This window comes from Brassica napus, chromosome A4 (assembly GCF_020379485.1).
Source record: "Brassica napus cultivar Da-Ae chromosome A4, Da-Ae, whole genome shotgun sequence".
NCBI lineage: Eukaryota > Viridiplantae > Streptophyta > Magnoliopsida > Brassicales > Brassicaceae > Brassica > Brassica napus.
Window position 1 is genome coordinate 8,477,459 of NC_063437.1, and position 16,489 is coordinate 8,493,947.

Sequence of the window (16,489 nt, forward strand, 5' to 3'; positions counted from 1 at the left end):
TCTCATAACACTAAAAATGAACTATAAGTTTCTGTCTAACATGAAAAGTTTCTATAACTTCCATAAAGCAATACTTTCACACTTAAAAAAAAACTGCATCCACATAAATCAGTGGAATGTCAAATTAAACAACAAACAACTACAATTATTAATATAGCCGTAACCCACTATCTAACAAAATATATAAATTAGATCTTCAACAATGAGAAAGATTCAGACGAAAACATATTTTCCAATATATTCACAAAACATAAGAAAAAACAAATAAGATGGAATCAGATATTTTAGTCAACAATTACAAGAGGAAAGCATTGACAGCTATGATGAAAGCTCTTCAGCCACAAACCATGCATCCATTTCAAAAACCTTAGACTATGATATTTTGCAGCGGAATCACTCATGATGATGAATCAACACATTCAGTTAATGAAACAATGTTTGGATAATAACAATTCACAGGCTCATTGAGGGGTTAAATCAGTACTTTTTCCACCATAAACCTAGCAAATGACTCGACCATCTTAGTCAATCTGCATATGGGAACTATGACAAAATTACGTATCTTTATGGTATATTAATGTTATGCTAAGCAATTTTGAAGAGGTAAATAGTTTTTGAATAAGTTGTCCTGGAAAAATAGTCAATTCAAATCCAATCAATGTGAAACATGATTAAGAATTCACTAAAGATTTGAAAACAAAGTATTTAACCAATACAATCACAACGAAGTCCCCAACAAACTGCCACGTCTTTGTCATAGATAAAGTATGCGAAAATTGTTACTATTTTAAAAGGATGAAATAATAGGGTTTTCATATTGTTACTAAAACATACAAATCCGGCGCGTAGCGCCGGAAGACCACTAGTATCTATTCTATTAAAACAGCAGTATGACCCATTGATAAAAAGTTATGTCCAATTAAAAATAACTGATTTTTAAATAACTGCATCTAATTATATTAAAACACTAGCCACGTTATAATTTTCTCTACCAGAAGCAGTTATGAAGTTTTCTTTGAAAGCGCTTTTTATGATCATCAATTAGTTTCTCAGTAATAAACAAATACATAACTCAAACACAAATACAGAGTACAAGCTACAATCGATCTATTTGTGGTTTCTGAAATCACTTTGTAGCTGCTTTCCTTTATTTCACTTACTGGTCTCAGACTACAACAAATGAAGACAAAGGCCATGTTCAAAAACGCGGGTAAGGCTTCCGATTAAGCGCCTGCGAGACATTGGGTGGTGATTGGCATGGCGATTTCGTCATAGGCAGCGAGCAAATCGGAGGTCGCAATTCCTTTTTTTTTTTGAGTTTAGAATGTTTTAAACTGATATTTTATGTCAGATCTATGTATTTGAGACATAATTAATACGTAAGCACACAACAATTTGATAATTTACAGGAAAATAGTTGATGGCCGCCATGAAAATAAATTTAGAGTCGAAACCCTATAAAAAAGTTATGGGAAAGATGATGAAAAAATTACAATTATGCCACTCATTAAAAAAAGATGATGATTAAATAAAAACACAAAACGAGCTTTTGTCTAGAAACACGGGACTGAACCAACGACATTACAAAAAGGATGATTAAATAAGCGACTGAACCAACAACATTTGCACCATGCCACTGAAATTTAATAATATTGATTCCTATGTTTATTAATTACAAAACCCGGTTCAACCAATTCAATCATAATTAAATTTGATTCTTAATAGTTACCGTAAATGACATTACTTGATTAGTTCCTGATTTTAGTAGTTTGTAATAGGAAACCAAAATCATTTTATTCCTTATGTCACAGTTGTTTTGTTTTCATCGTACACGCTATATTTTCTATAGCATTTATAGAAATAACTTTACATAAATAATTTTATTCATTTATATTATTTCTGTTCCTATTTATAATTTACATTTAAAATATATTTTTCTTTAAGGGTTACATAATACTAAAAACTAATTATTTTTTTTAAAATGATCATATCTTCAAATACACATACATATATATATATATATATATATATATATAAATAATATAACAAAAATATATAAATTTTTAAAAACCCGATTGAACTGGTTCGACCAATCACCCAGTAAGCATAACGAGTCGATGTCTGGTCTGGGTTTCAAAACATTGCTTCATTTCAGTTTTCTGGATAATTTTGCATAATGTTATGTAAAAACATCGGATAATTCATGTTTTTAGTATATACATCAGGTTGTTTGACTAAAAATATCGGGTAATTCAAATAACTTTTTAAGGTCTTGGATAAAAAGTATCCGAGTAATTCGGTTAATAAATAGTATTTTTAGTATATTTGATTAATTAGAAATAAATATAATTAATATTTATAGGTATATAATTTTTTATTTTTAAAATTTGGGTTTGAAGATTGGTTATGTCGAGAGATATATGATTTTCTTGATTATTTATGAATTTGGTTCTGATTTAATTTTGATTCTTTGGTTTCAGATAAACATGTGTAGACCTATATAATATTTTACATAGAAATTCATATAAAATCTAGGTTTTCTAGGTTTCGCTTAACAATTAGGCCATGAGTCACGCTTTTTTTAATAAACACAACTGGCTTTCAACAACTAAAACGGGGTTTTTTTTTTCATTTTTTAATAAACACAAATATAATTACAAAGAAAAACACAAATTTAAAAATTAGATTTCTAAAAAAATATGTAAAACAAAAACTATACCCGCCCTCTCAGGGCGGGTCAAAATCTAGTATATATATAATAATAATAATATAGGGTTTTCTCTCACCTTAGAAAGCCACTTCAGCAAAAGAGCATAGAGCAATTTGTGACACCTGGCACTTCTATATCAACTTTCGTCAACGATTTAATCAACCAAATAAATGATCTGGGCTCCTGATATTTATTGGGCTTAAGAAAAAATTGTTATCATTTTTGCTTGGACTGAACAGTGGCCCATTATCAAACCACCATCCTCTGACCTAGGGCTCTCCATCGGAGCTGCTGCTTCTTTTTTGTCCTACCCCTTTCTCTTCGCCATCTTCAACCACGTAACGGTCTGTATTAATTTCAATCAACAAGGAATCCCAATACTTCCTCCTCAATGTATCTTAAATTACTGGTTTTGCAACTTCATTCCGTGTGTACATAGAGACCCTCTGAGAGGTTGATGCAAATCTTTAACTTCGCTTACGTTGTTATCTAATAAACTGTCTGATCATGTATCTTCCACACTTTTTTTCCAGAGTTGAGGCTGTTGTAGGGAGATTGATTGTCTTGAAAACAATGCTCTGTCTCTGGGCCAATAATGTTAAGAAAGCCGGTGAGCGGATAGGCGTTGATACGGTACTCATCGATTGGAATGTACGTTCGTTTATTAATTCATCAACTTTTTCAATTCGTTGTTATCTTATTTCACTTCCCCTCATCAATCAATGTTCACCGGTCTTTATGAACTAAATGTGTTTGGTGCTACAAGCAGCAACCCAAATTTTTTTATTTGGTGACGCCACTGTTGCTATTAGGTACACGGATCAAACAGTGTTCGTTGACTTAGCCGAATCTATCCACCGCATCCCGAGGGAGAGCTTTCGGTTTCGCAATTAAGACCAACTCATGCTCTTGGCTACCACGATCACAATTTTGCGAGGTCTGTTTTCATTTGGCAGCCTTCGTACAACTGTATAGAATCATCGTAAATAGCACACAAAAATACCATGATGACAGTAGGGTTAACATCGTAAAAGGAATAGTAGATTATAGATTTTATGGGAATCGTATTTAGCTCCTGGTTGTTCTTTTACGTCATACTCTTTGAACATGATTGTTGGTGTGGCATCTTTGTATTTTACAGGGATGATCTCAGCAAGTTATCCTTTCTTCGCATAGTTTTGAAGGATCATCTAAACCTGGTCCTTACAGTAAAAAGATTGTTTTAATCCCTGTACCATGCTGGTTCTTATGGGAGCTGACTAATAAAGGATGTCCAAGCGTCTTTCTAAGTTTTGTCATGTAGCTTTGATAATCTTTTCCTAGAGTCTCCAAACCCCTTGAGTGAAGCGTGGGTTTCTAACCCATAACGTTCCTTCATATTGGTTTATTGCGTCTTCCAGTCCTCAATATGTTTTGCCTTCTTCTCTTGGTGTCTTTATTTTGTCTTGCTGGTCAATCGATTGATTTTCAAAGTAAATAATTGCATGTCTACCCAGCGGGATAAACTTTGAGTTTTCTATCATACAAACAACTGGAAACTGAAGTTATGTACATTACGGACAAAAACTAAAGGAGAATCTTTGCTTTACTGTAGAGGCGATGGAGAGGTAGGTTTGAATTTCTTAAATCTTATCTTTAGCTCCATACCCCTTGATTTATATAGTTCATGTTAGCTTCTTCTTTTGTATGCCATATGCAACTCTTGGTATAATTTAGTCAAAGAAGTTGGTGATGCAACTTTTGGGAATGTTTGGCGAGCTGTCAATAAACTGACTGGTGAAGTTCTGAGTTGTTTTTCACGAGAGATCAAGTCTTCTACACTATTTGTATTTGATTTTAGGGTACTAAAGTTTTCATGACATGTTGCAGTGTAAAATAATGAACAATAAGAATGTATATCTCTTGGGAAGACTGTATTAATCTGAGGGAAGTGACTGTATTAATCTGAGGGAAGTGAAAGGTTCCGTATCTTATGAATGATTCTATTAATCATCTTGCAGAATCTGATGTCCGAAATTGGTGCTTTCAAGTGTCTCTCTTGCATGCATCAGCGTGGATACTTCCACAGTGATCTAAGGCCAGCTGCACACGTGTGATGTGTATTTTTGATTCAGTTTCCAAGTTTTTTTAGCAGTCATATTTAAATATTCTGTCAATGAATCATGTGTATGTTTTTTTCTCCGATGCAGAAAATCTGTTAGTCTCTAAAGATGTCATTAAGATGACTGATATTGGCCAGGCCGAGAGGTCAATTCGAGTCCACCGTACACAGTGTATGTCTCGACACGCTGGTGAGTCCTTACAGTCATTCTATTTGTAGTTAGATGATACATGTGCTGATTGCGATTGCTCTAAATTTCTAATAGGTACAAGGAACCTAAAGTACCAACTAGAGTCATATGTGTACACGTCAAAATTTGGTTAGTGTTCTCAAAATTCCAATAAAAAGATGTCTTTCAATATGGTATTATTGGTCCATGTCTTAACAATGGTCTCATTTTTATTGTGTTTCGATATGTGGGCTAAGGGCGCTATTCTGCCTAAGATGTTGTCTCTTCGCCCTCTCTTTCCTGGAGCTAGGTCTTAGTCAAATATTTTGTTTATGAGCAATATACCTTATGAAATAGTATTTCAGAAGTAAGAATAAGCCAGCAATATGTCTCTTTAATGTGTGCAGTGTTATAGGTATCCCAACTGAAGAGGCATGGTTGGAGGGGCTTTAATCGCTTACTAATTCCCTCAAGTAATGTTTGCTTAAATCTTCAACGTTTCTGGAGTAGTAGTGTCCCAGATATTTACGGTTACACCAATATCAACAATATTTATATCTAAGTGAGCACTAAAATAGTGTAACTTATTATCTAAAACAAAAGGATTTACGGAGAAAGTTTCTTTTTTGGTTCTGAAAACTGAGAAAGTGTTTCTATATTCACTACACATAAAAGAACTAGGACGGAGCAAAATATTCAGGTCCAAAAAAACGAAACATAACCTAACCCAGAACAATACCCCAATTTAAATTGGACAAATCCAAAACTTCAAAACTGGAAAGAATAATAATTGAACTCAATTTGGACCGAAATGCTTTGGGTGCCTGAGAATATGTGAATCACAAATATAAACTTAAGTATTTTAAGTATTTTACTTATTTTTAGACCTGATATGTCAACACTATCCAAAATACTCTACAATATTGAAAATATCTATTTAATTTGAAATATCTAAATATTTATCGATTTTCCGTACAAATATTCAAACTGAACCAATTTTTATATCAATTTTAAACATTGTCATACATTATTAAAATTTATAAGTTGTATATTGTTTTAAAAATTACTAAAAACTAATACTAATATTTAGAGAATTTATAATCCGAAGTAAAACCAAGCCAAACATTTAGAAACAAATGCCAGCTAAACAAAAGCAGAAACATAAATAGAAAAGATGTGCATTTAAATACAAGTCCCAGTTGTAAAAGAGGAATATCATAACTACAATTTCATACACTCGCACAGGTTATCATATGAACAACCAAATATCATTTTCAAATCGGAGTTCATGAAAAAACAAAACACTAAGTCCACAACATAACGTATATATAACCCAATTACCCAATAATAACATATACTCTAATATACACAAATACAATCGCATTACGATAATCCAAAAAAAAATACAAATTTCCATCTCTCAATATTTTATTAGTACCATTAATTGAGAGTATTCATGATTTAATTTTGTTTTAGTTTTGGAATATTTTTATAAATTATTGTTTGGTTGATATTAAATAATTATGATATGCATAAAATATGAGTTACATGTCATTATAGTTACTAGGTCCGTTTCCGTGCTACGCACGGATTATGCGTTTCGATTTTTAAAAATTATATACTATTTGGCGAAGTAGAAAATATTAAAAATTGTTTTGGTTGATGTTTCCTGACATATATGTAAATCGGGTCATAAATTTATACTACCAGTTATCTTCTGACTCAGATTTATTTGCGTAATTTATTAAGTTTATAATATTTTGACATTTATAATTGAATATATATATATATATATATATATATATCTGTGAAACGATTATGAAAATATAAATCATTAAAAATGTTAAATTATTCTTTTTTTGTCCTGCACAACAATTTGGAAGTATCAAAATTGTAAACTTGTTTGTTAATAACAGAAAATATATAGACTGGTAAGCAATTCAATGAAAAAATAATTAAACTTTAGTTGTGATTCATTACTCATATATTTTTATATTTGAGTTTTCGCTAAAAACGGTTTAACTTCACTTATTTTTTTCTTAAAAAAAAAACTCAGCTTATTTATATTTTAGTTATACGTAATATCTATTTATTTTATTTTGTTAGCAATTGTAATATTTTCATTCATGGGCAGTCTGTTGTGTATATGTATATTTATTTTTTTTGTGTAGAATCAATCATATAATTAAACTTAAAAAAAAACAAATACAAATAAAAGAATTTCATTCCTGGTTTGGTGGATGTCAAAAAAGCACCTAGCTTCTGCCCTTGAGAGAAGGAAACACAACTTGGAATTCAAATTGAAAACTCTTGAATCAAAGAAAGTCACAGATAGGCATACCACAATCCGAGCAGCTTTGTTGAATCTTACAGAGAAATAAACCTCAAAGAAACAGAGAATCTCATGACTCAAGAAATATGACCTGCATTAGTCAAAAAAAGAAGAAGAAAGGAAATGTAACATGTGCATAATGATAAAGTCACAATTCAAAAATCGTTGCATCTAACCCATCCAGCTATAACAAAAACAATTTTATACTTATTAAACTATGCTAATTCTCAGATGTCTCTCCCAGAGTTCAAGAATGTTGCTAAGCTATCAACATATTCTTTTATGCCATGTCATTAGTCCCCATGTGTTTATAGTATGCGTATATACTAATATAGTCGATCATCAAATCCATACTTACTTTTCACATCAAACGAAAGAGTTTTAAATAGCTGATATAATAAAAATTGCATTACAGTTTCTCATCCTCAGTAGATAAAGAAAACATAGCACTATTCAAAAAATGATACAACGACACATACATAAAGATAGATTTACTTTAATTCGGAAGGAACATCTAGAATCCTAAATGTGGTCACATACACACATGCAATGTTCATCATCTTTTCAGTTGTACTTCTATATCTTTAAGGAATAAAATCGGATAACGTCGTTATGGGAAGTAGAGCAGTCTATACTGGAGTAATGGATTCAAGTTTGGTTAAGTGAAACAATAGTAGGTTCCATCCAAGTAAGTGTTAGTTTCTCCGACTTTATTCCTCTTTATGATGTTGTAAGCCAATGGAATCACTCTGTTGAAAACTTCCACATACACTGCACCTCAAGCCGCAAGCAAATACCAAAACAAAACCATCAATATATCAACTCTAGATTGCTACAAATTTAAAGAAGTGAAGAAACCATTAACTGGGAGGAATACCTGGATTGCTGGCAACATACTCTTGTATGGTTTATAGCTCAGAGGAAGCACAAATTACTATGTGAGAGTACGTACCATATCAATTAAGCCAAAAGCTGAATAGTGGTCAGAAAAATTGAGTTACCGAGAAACATCATCTGGCATAAATCCATGAAACACGCAAATTCTAAGTGCATGTTGATACATAGAAGAAGTACAAAAGTATAGAAAAGAGAGCATCGTACGGCAGAAACTTGAGCTCCACTCATAATTTTCACATTTCACCAAACCCACAAAAGAATGTGTAGTTTATTCCCGGGACTATACACTATAGATAGTTAATGAAATCCAAACCAATGAAATCATTTGATAAACATACTTCTACTTTAAAATTTCCTTCCTTACCGGTTTCTTCTGTAAGCCTCTGAAACCCCCTAAAAATCAAAGCAGTTACCAAGTCATAAACCTCGTCATCGCTTCCTTCCGGTCCATGAAGCTTCCTCCTGCATTTTGTTGTTGGTGAATTAGTGAAACCACTCCCGCAGATTACAGAGTATTGAACAAAGAAAAATATCACATACCTCATAACACGGTAATGTGATGCAAAGTACCCCAATGTGCTAACCTGTTAGAAAGAAACCACAAAATCATGATCACACAGAACTCCAAAAAGGTTAAGATATGAGGTTGGTTCAGTGAGATTTAGTTTTAGGTCTTTTAGAGACGTGGAAAAATGGACAAAATACATTAGAATGATGATGAACTGTGCTTACCTCCAGAAACATAGTGAAGCTGCCACTAAAATCAACAAAAGATCGTTAGTAAAAGGTTAAACGCTCGAGAATAGAAACTAAAAAGACATGAAAATCTTGAAGCATACTTAGAGTTTACTAATTAAAAGTATATAGTTTTCAAATGGAAATATCTACCTGTAAAGAAAAAAGGCCAGAAAAAAAAACATGAGCAGGAACAATAAAAGATGATAACCACTGCAACGCGATCCTGATATATATTGCAACAGTCTGATCCTAGATGTGATGAATTAAGGGAAGCAGTTTTACTTTTTATCAAATGTCCTTTCTTTGATTTTTCCATGTCTGATTTCTATGTTCCTCGCGGTGGGTTTTATCATGAAGTCTCCTCAGTTTCATATTATCATACTTACCCTGTTAAAACTCAAAAATGATAACAATATTGAAAGTGAAAATATATGATAACAAAAACAAAACCCTTTGGAAGAAGAAAACGCACAGAGGAACAATAAGTTCCCTTACAACAACCAAATGGTTCAGAGAATGCAAGAGATCCAACGGAAACCTTCAGTTTTTCGAGGGTTTTCCTTCCCCATTCAAGACCTTGTTAGCAAGCCTTATGTCTATCTCTGGATCATAAGTGCACAAAATCACGTCGAAAAAATCAGATGTTAAGTGCACAAAATCACGTCGAACAAATCAGATATTTATATCATGTTTAGAGACAAAAGAAAACAAAACGCTATAATTTTAGTGCTTTTGAATCAAATATTTTTACCATGATACCATCAGAGTTCAGAGGAGAGCACATCAATTTGATCTTTGCCGTAAATCTCTTTGTAAATCTCTTTGTAACTTATCGTGATTCTCCTTCTTTAGCTCTTGTTTCTTTTTTTTTTTGTCTGAAACGCCTATAACCGCTTTCTCATCTTTTCCCCATCTTACAACTACGAAAACAAAATTCCAATTTCCAGAATCATAAATCCAGAAATAGGATTTCTAAGAGAACCACACAAAAGTCAAACTTCCAGAATAAGAGTTCACAAGCCTGAAGTTTAAAAAAAAAGTGACTTCTTGGGTATGGTAAAGGTTTTGTAGAGAAGGAGAGAAGAAAGGAAGAGGAATCAATCAGCTGACTCTTGGATAGGAAATCAAAAGTTAGGAATACGTTTTGCAGAGAAACTGAGAAGAAAGAAAAATGAATCGATTTGCCGAATAAAATTGAAGTTCAGTATGTTAATGTGTTGACCTAATGACATGTCATAAAACTTGTGTTTGATTGGTCTGAATTTTCAGTCCGACGTGGACCATCTCAGAAGGCTTGATATTTGCCTTTTAATATTGTTAGATTTCACAAAATCAAAGACAAAATTTTATGAGTAAATAAAAAGCAAACACATCATAGACATGAAAGCTTTAAACCAAATAAATATATCTTGGCACACACTTGAGAGTTGAGAAGTAAAACGTTTGGCTACTTCATACACTTGAGAATATGGTTTATTATTGACATGCTTTAACATGTTCAATCCAATGACAAGCTTTGTACCTCCCGCGTACTGTACAAATTCAACTACATTAGCAGCTATACTTTTGTTGCCAAACCAAAAAACACATCACATGAGGATTGAAATATTTAGATGTACGTTGTGAGAACTAACATCCACCTCTAATATTATTCAGGAACACTTTGATTTTATAATAAGCTATCCTGAAAAAAAATCAATTCAAGTATGAGCAATACTGGACCATGATTAAAAATTCACTTGCAAGATTCAATATCATTTTGAAGAAAGTATTGAACCAATGCGTCCAACAATGAAACCTCTAACAAATTGCCACATCCATGACATGGACAAACCATGCGAAGATTGTTACTACTTTAAGAAGATGAAAAAAATTGTTATCTTCAGTTAAATAAAATAATCACAATATATACACATGCATTAACATGATTTTCTTTTGGAACATCGTCTTTAATTTATGTTTTAAGTTGAACAATTTACTTTGGTGCAACTATCAATTATTTATCATATTTTTATTGAATCGATCAGTAAAAATCATTTATATTATTCTTCTTTGACCTAAGCAAATTCAAAATAAAGTAATACATTACTGTTACTAACCACTATCAAATGAATCAAAAACAATTTTGAATTTATTAGAGATAAAACATACGAACCCGGCGCGTAGCGCCGGAATACCACTAGTCTTTATATATAAAAGAGAGTTATCTCTCTCCTGGTGAAGCCACCTCAGCATCCAGGTCACAAATTCGAAGGCTCTGGACGTGACACGTGTCTCAGCCGCTTGAAACGCATCACTTCATTAACTCATCGGATGGACTTTTTTTGTTACGTGTGTTTTGTAATTTTTGGGCTAATAATTTCGGATGGGCTTATTCTTCTAATTTATTCACAGCTGGCCAGCCTTGAAAGGAGAACAATATATTTTTCACGATTTGCTAGGGTTCGTCGTCTTTTTCCGATCTCTGACAACGGATTTCCAAGATGGTGTGTGAGTCGAATCGTCATGAGGAATCCCTGGTAGAGTTTCATTGGCGTCATTTCATAGCCGAACCGTCACGAAGAATCCATGGTCAAGTTTCATTGGCGTCGTTTCATGTAATGTTCTTCTGCTCTGAAACTTACGGGATCCATTAAAGTCGCCATTAACAACCCTCTCTGGAGGCGGTGGATAAACACCTATAAAAAGGTCAGTTTTCTTCCCACTGAATATCATCCTCAACTCATAACAACACCAGAAACTTATTTTCATTATCATGGCAAACTGAAGGCCGGATGATCAGCATGTACTTTAACATCGTGGATTTTGGCCAAAATCAATAAAAGAAAGTTCCAGTAACCAGAGCTTTTTCCGGGAAGCCAGAGCAAGCAGAGCGATTGCTCTGACATTTTTTGATGTGAATTTTGGGGAGCTTACGTATTCAGAGGTTAGAACAAACTATTTCCTACTGTTGTTAAGGTCCTAAAGAACATTTACTATTTCACTCATTTAAAGGTTTATACTCCAAACTTTTCTGCCACCAAGTGGCACCATTGTTTGTGTGAGTGTTTTTGACAGGCTGCTATGCAACTCCATGAGAAACTATTAGTCTTTGATGAGGATCGAAAGGTGATCGTTGCAGGGAGCTTAAATCCAAAATTAGTGGGAGGTAGGCCTGGCGACTCCATGTTGTATTATATTTCGTTTCCAGCTATTGACTTATTTGTTAATATTTTTTTCCCTCAAAAATGTCACTTTTTTCTCAATGCAATCTTAGGGTCCCATTTCTATTTTCATAATGATTTTTACACAAATAACGTTTGAGTTGTTTGCCTTGCGGTATGTTTTTTCAGTTTTAAAGTATTTATTGTACTTATACGCGGCATTTCCCAGTATCCAATGGAGTGAGATGGGTCGGCTTCTACTGCTATACAATATGGAAGGGTTAAGAAGATCAAATCTTTAACACTGTCGGAATTGAATGCTTATGTAATCACTTCACCACCAGAGGTTAGATCCAACTTAAAACGTCCAGCTTACTCTGCAACTGCCCTGTTACAAACCCAAACACTTGCAGGCTGCAGAGTTCCTATGCACTCTGGAAATTGACAACATTGAAACAGCAAATGCGTGGTGCTACATCTCATGTTCGAAACGCTCCCGGAAACTTCAGCGTGATTTTTTTATGTTCACTGTGCCTCATAGATATAGTAGGGAGGAACTTAACACCCCAGCTGAAGCTTTCAGAATTTAATTTCTCAGCAAAGCATCAGTCATTCACCGTATCCGCATTTTTGATCGCAACCAACATGCACAAGTAAGCACACTCCATTCATACTTACGTTTCCTCACTCCTTGGATTGATGCCTTATGTTTCCCATTACTTCTCCACATGGAGGTGATGATAACCCGACGATGAAATGCCATGAGTTGGAGCTGTGAAAAAAGATTCATCCCAAGGTTTTGAAAGCTGTTAGTTGTCAACAACAGCGGCCCCAGTAATCATGTCATGGTGGAAGGCCACCCAGGAGGAAATATCGAACCAAACAATATCCCTGTCTCCTGAAGAGTTTCCAGAGGCCGATGGTGTGCACACTTCGAAGAAACCTCGCAATGGGTAAGCTTCAGATTATTAGAGGCTACTAAATTGTTGCTGACTCTCACAGCTGCTTTGTTATCAATTAATTAGGTAACTAAACCTAAAAATATAGAGCTGTAAAAGCTCAAAACTTTGAATATAAACAGTTGGAGTAATGTTTGGTTACAAACTAACCTGGTGCAGGAGGGAATAGGTGGCATAAGTGTGGCGGTGTTCATCCTCCAAAAAGAAATTGAGAACCCAAGTCTCATTTTACATAAATATTGTTTACTATGAGTGAATGGTTGAGTGGTGGGGATTTGGGTTTAGTAGGCTACACATCTCAGATTCAATATTTAGTTTAAACGAAATCAGTTATTGAAGGATGTGGTTTACATTTTTCTGAAAAGTTGGTTTGTTATTGATTTCTTATATAAGGTTTCCCTTTAAATAAAATATCTTATTAAATTAAGAATTTAAGATGAATATAAGTAATACAGTGTTATTTTATTAATCGTTTGTAAAGCTCTTTCAAAGTTATGTAAACATTTGAATCATATATATTAACAATACATTAAATGCTACATAAAGAATCCTTATAGCTAACAATACCTCAAATAGTTGTGGTTTTCTATTATTTTTTTGGTTTAGCCTGAGTTTTGGTGATAAAATAAAAAGAAACAATATGGAATTCATTAATTTTTAAATTTTTGTTGATGAATTTGAAGTGACATAAAAACTACATAAATATTTTTTCCTGAATATGATAATACATAAACATATAATCGAGCATGTTATTTATAAATATTAAGCTGTAACAATTAATATCTATTTTATCTGACTTGGTTATTTTTTGTTAAAAAAGGATAATAGATTGGATTTTTTATTTTAAAATTATAAAAATTCAAGAAGAAATGTATTAAAAATATTTTAAATTCAAGAAAATCAAATAATATGAACAAAGAGAAACACTTATATTTATTAATAAATTGTTTTATCAAGTAATAAATATAATTTCTAAAAACTAAGAAGAATTAGTAAAATTTGTAGTAAAAACAGTGAAATTTATAATTTAAAATAAACTAATAATTTATTAAAATTTAAAATATATTCATATTTTTTCGTTCATTTGCATACCCGCCCGTAGGACGGGTCCGACCCTAGTATATATATATAATAGTGATTAAGGGTGGGCGTTCGGGTTCGTTTTCGGTTCTTTTTGAGATTTCGTGTTCAGTTTAGATCTTTGAAGATTTGGTTCGGATTTGAATAATCAATTTAAGTAGGTTTGGTTTAAATATTTGGATATAGGATAAATAATTATTTAAGTATGTTTGGAGTTTTGAGTATATTTTAACTATTTAAGATATTTACGTTTGATTATTTGTATATATTTTCAAGCATTTAAGCAAACTTAAAAGTATCATATATATTATGTATGTTTTTATATATATTAAATCTAAAAATAATTAATATATATAAGTATATAAATCTATTTTGGATACCCAAAATACTTCGGTTCTGATTATATTTGAGTTCTTTAAATATCAAAATTTTGAATAATTCAGATATTTAATCATTTCTGGTTCGGATTTAGTACTACTTATTCGGATTGAGATCGGTTCAATTCTTCGAATTCAAGTTTTTTGCCCAACCCTAAATAGTGACATAAAAATCAAATAACATCATATTTTTTTTAAAAAATATACCTGCACGGGCGTGCGGGTCAAAATCTAGTTAGTCTTTAAATTAACATCTGAATTACAAATAGAAAGAAAAAGACATTCTCCCTCAATAATCGAACAAGTTCTTTCAGAAAAATGTGGCTTTGATGCATGCTTCTAATGTGGATCTTGGTTATATTCTAAGTTTTGAAAGTAATTTTTTCTTCAAAACAAATAGTTCATATGTGTATAAACATTTGTTGAAGGCAAGACTGTTGGCTTTGATGGTGTAGACGACAAAACCCAAGTTTGCAATGCCGTGGGACATTTAAAAACTGCATGGTTTATCGACTCGTCCTCTTTCTCACATCTGGGACAATGATTGTCACATCTCATTTTTTTCTGTGTGTTAAGTTCTCTGTAACTGCCATATGACCAATCGTCAGCTTTCAAATAAGATGACACATGTTGTGGAACACTTTAATTTTCCAAACATAAGACTGAAACGCATGTAAACTCGGCTCTGTGCATATATCTAAGACTGCTTCTACCATCACATTGCGAGCCACCCAATACCATGATCTCATTGTGTAGAAACCATGTCTGGTATACATCTAGCAATACCCATCATGTTTTCTATCGTGACTTACCAGTAAACTCTTGGTTAGAGTAATATAGTCTTGGACCACAAGTGATTCCAGCTGAGATCGTTGGAATCCATGGATTCTCTCATCCTTTTTTCTCATAACCAGAGTGAAGATTTTTTCTAATACCAAATGAGTGGAAGGCCTTCGATGCTACAATACTAGTCCAAGCATAAAAATGGTTATCGCTCAATTTAGCTCGTAAAGGCGATATGAATTTGAAGTGTTTTCCTCTCAACACCCTAGTCAAGGGTGCATCTAGAAACTAAAGTAATTTCTAAAGTTTCTTAGCCAAAAAATCTAGATTAAACTCATGAATTACCTTAAATCTCATTCCACGTTTTCTTTCGAACTCCACCAAAATCGTGCAGTGGCACTAGCTAGTTTCTCAGAAATCTCCTAAGAAAGAAGAAAGCACGGCATAACATAAGTGGATAAAGCCAAAGCAAATGATTTTATTAGGACCTTCTTTTCATTCTTAGACAACCATTTCGCTGACCACCCAACCAATCTATTATGTAGTCCTTCCTTAATGAAAGCTAAGAACTTACATTTTGATCCACTGATATCCTCATGTATGCTGAGATATGAGCCCATTTCCCTTTCATTATGAATACCCAAAACAGTTTTTATCGACTCCTTCATTGTCCCACAAATTTGTTTGCCAAGAGAAAATATGATTTGTAAAAATTCATGCATTGACCCAATGCTTTGCCATAAAAGTTTAGATAACTTCTATAAGTTCATCACATTTTAGGGGCTCTGCCTTACAAAAGAAAATTCATCTGCGAAAAGTAGGTGAGACACTGGAAGACTAGTATGTGCAATAAGCATTCATATTATCTTACCCTAAAATTCTGCATGATTTAGAAGGCTAACGAGCTCTTCTGTGCACTAGATAAAGATTAAAAAAACAAAGGGTCTCCTTGAAATAATCCTCTCTTCAGTGTAATATTCCCTATGGGTTGACCATTTAAAAACACTGGTACTTAACATAATTAATACATCTCATAATTCAACGATCCACATATGTGAAAATCTATCTTCTCCATTACCGGCTCAATGAAATCTCACTCCATCCTATCATATGTTTTTCTCATTTATGTCTTTATCACCATTCACTTATGACGTCGACTTGGATTCGTTCGCAACACATGGAATATCTCTTGAGATATCA

The 16,489-nt window shown here is 32.9% G+C and overlaps 3 long non-coding RNA genes across 13 annotated transcripts; 2 read left to right on the forward strand and 1 right to left on the reverse strand.

Moving 5' to 3' along the window:
• Nucleotides 1-2,765: 2,765 nt before the first annotated feature.
• LOC125607885 lies at nucleotides 2,766-5,619 on the forward strand. Of its 10 annotated transcripts, none has more exons than XR_007338935.1 (8): nucleotides 2,779-3,163; nucleotides 3,244-3,647; nucleotides 3,852-4,317; nucleotides 4,711-4,809; nucleotides 4,900-5,001; nucleotides 5,077-5,130; nucleotides 5,238-5,290; nucleotides 5,388-5,619. It is a non-coding gene; the product is annotated as an uncharacterized LOC125607885 (long non-coding RNA). The 10 variants fall into 10 exon arrangements; XR_007338934.1 differs by having other exon boundaries at nucleotides 2,781-3,163; nucleotides 4,711-4,800; XR_007338933.1 differs by having other exon boundaries at nucleotides 2,773-3,163; nucleotides 3,244-3,361; nucleotides 3,480-3,647; nucleotides 3,852-5,001.
• Nucleotides 5,620-7,741: 2,122 nt separating this feature from the next.
• Nucleotides 7,742-9,868, reverse strand: LOC125607886. The gene is made up of 2 exons (XR_007338939.1): nucleotides 8,190-9,868; nucleotides 7,742-8,083 (listed from the first exon to the last, which is right to left on the reverse strand). It is a non-coding gene; the product is annotated as an uncharacterized LOC125607886 (long non-coding RNA).
• Nucleotides 9,869-11,371: 1,503 nt separating this feature from the next.
• On the forward strand, nucleotides 11,372-13,588 carry LOC106351895. 2 transcript variants are annotated; one of them, XR_007338938.1, is made up of 6 exons: nucleotides 11,372-11,635; nucleotides 11,717-12,095; nucleotides 12,280-12,436; nucleotides 12,504-12,743; nucleotides 12,825-13,043; nucleotides 13,209-13,588. It is a non-coding gene; the product is annotated as an uncharacterized LOC106351895 (long non-coding RNA). The 2 variants fall into 2 exon arrangements; XR_007338937.1 differs by having other exon boundaries at nucleotides 11,377-11,635; nucleotides 12,320-12,436.
• The last annotated feature ends 2,901 nt before the right edge of the window (nucleotides 13,589-16,489 follow it).